The sequence below is a fragment of the Nomascus leucogenys genome, chromosome 4 (assembly GCF_006542625.1).
Source record: "Nomascus leucogenys isolate Asia chromosome 4, Asia_NLE_v1, whole genome shotgun sequence".
NCBI lineage: Eukaryota > Metazoa > Chordata > Mammalia > Primates > Hylobatidae > Nomascus > Nomascus leucogenys.
The window spans coordinates 16,259,789-16,262,297 of record NC_044384.1 but is presented as its reverse complement, the minus strand read 5'-3'; positions in this window follow the sequence as shown (position 1 = coordinate 16,262,297).

Here is a 2,509-nt window from a genome sequence, read left to right as displayed (position 1 = left end):
CTTTCCTAAAAGTAATCAGCAGGCATGTTCTCCAGAAACTAGTTTGAAATTCTGTAATTTAAAAAATGTGAACTACTTGTATAACTCCATCCTCTCCCACTTTTCTGTTTTCTAGTGTCTTTTTAGGTAGAATTCTAAAGAACTTAAAATTTTGGCTGCCATGGAAAAGAATATTACTGAGAAACGGGTCTTCTCAGTCAAATAGAATCACAGTTTTAATACTCTTTCCACTGAATGGGAGCCACTTTTTTTTTTTTTTTTTTTTTTTTTTTTTTTTTTTTTTTTTTTTTTTACTGTTTTGCCTAAATCAACAGTGTGTTTTGTCAATGATGTTACACCTGAGACTTGTGAGTCCTTGCCTTACTTGGGTTCAATGAGAGGGTGAGAACATTCAGGTACAGGGTCTGACCTCCAGAGATACTTCAACAAGTGAAAGCTTTTGACAGGAAATGTTCTATTTAATCTTTGGTAACATATCTGTCCAATATACCTTGTATTGTCCCAGCTCTGGACCTCCATTCTCAGGCTTAAATGGTCTCCTGATGTCCAATGATGCTGCCTCCATGATCCTTCCCCAGTCATAGCCAGACTGAAAAGGTCACACTCATCTCTGAATTCCTTTTGTCCTTTGCACCTCTCTTATGTCCCTTATTACATGCCTCCAGATACTTTCCTGTGTTTCTTATCTTCCTACTGTACCCTTTGGGGAGAGGGAACATGTCTTATAGCCCCAATCGAATGGTGCCTCTTTCACACAGTTAGAATCGCCCGAAGGCATTTCGCTTTGCTTGAACTTCCTTGGGTATTGTTGAATTCCTGTCATTGGAAATGTTTCTGCCCCGGCTGAGCAAGCACTGAACAGGAGTGTTTTAGAGGGAATTAAAACTTCAAAAAGGAGAATAGAGAAGCTCTACCATTTAAGTGCAAGTCACTTGAAATCTGTAGACCACAGTAGCAAGCACGAAGCAGGTGTTCAATAAATGTGGTGAATTCAATGTCAATAACATGCTCCAGTCTTTTGTCCACTATTACCCGAGCCTGCCTAACCAATGGGCAAGGTGGTACTAATTGCCATCATTAGGAAGCACATGCTATGTGCCAGAAACTATGTAAAAATTGTCTCTTCATCCATCTCTGTCTATATCTCATTTTATAGATCTTATTGACAAATGCGAACTATATATAGATCTCATTTTACAGATGAGGAATCTGAAGCTAAAGAGATTAAGCAATTTGCTCAGGATTTCTCAAGCAATGAGTGGTTAGATTTAGTTTGCAAATTTATGACTCTGCTCCCAAATTCTCATTTTCCCTCCTACAGCTGGATAATAGAATTTTTAAGAAGCATCCTTCCACACCTTCTCACCTATGATCTTCCCTCCACTTGCTCCACTGATGCCTGAAATTCTGTTTTTGGAGTTCAGTTAGTTTATGACTTTGATTCTGGTTAACATTAAAATACCCAGGACATGGGGGAGGGGAAGCTGTTATCACTCTTAGTTTAGTAAGTTAATATAGCGAGTTGCTCTTATTCATTAGTCAACAAGCACTTATTGACTGCATACTGTACATCAGGTCTGTATCAAGCGTTGGTGTTATAAAAATGAATGAACCTTGGCACTTACCTTTAACACTGTTGTAGTCACATATAGGAGAACGTAAGAGATTATTATGAAACAATGTAGTAAATGTACAATAGGGAATTCTAGATAAGCACAGCAGAGAAGCAACCAGTTCCGTTTCAGGTCCTTTCCTGAGACTGATTCGGCTGGAAGGGAGTAGGTCTCGCCAAATGAAGAAGCTGTGGGAAGACAGGAGGACAAGAGCAGTCTCCACGCAGAGATTTCAGAGCAGAGCTGCGTACTCCTTTTTCTTTTTGTTTCTTTTGCTCTGTTACCCAGGCTGAAGTACAGTGGTTAGCTCACGGCTCACTGCAGCTTTGACCTCCCAGGCTCAAGCAATCCTCCCATCTCAGCTTTCCAAGTAACTGGGACCACACGCATGCACCACCACACTAGGCTATTGTTTTACATTTTTTGTAGAGATGGGGTCTCACTGTGTTGCCCAGGTTGGTCTCAAACTCCTGGGCTCAAGCAATCCGATCACATCAACGTCCCCAAATGCTGGGATTACAGATGTGAGCCACCGCGCCAGGCCTGAGTAATCCTAATCACAGGATTTTAAAAAGAAACTTCCTGTGCCACCCATTAAACAATATCTCCTACCAATTTGGTAGTAAATATTTTGCTAATAGTACCTAATTTTTAGGTAGGCACACTGTGTTTATACATACATCCGTTCCTTCTTTTTTGATCGCCTTTCTGTTTAATGGGCAGCTACCTCTTTTGGCATCTAGCAGAATGAGCTGCTGCAGTTCACACAGAAAGAATGGAGATCAGAGTAAATGTACAACAGGGAATTCTAGATAAGCGTGGTCCTGCGTGGGCTGAGGGGATTGCCGTACGCATGTCTGTACGTACGCACGTAACTCACAGCCCCTTCCTGCCCA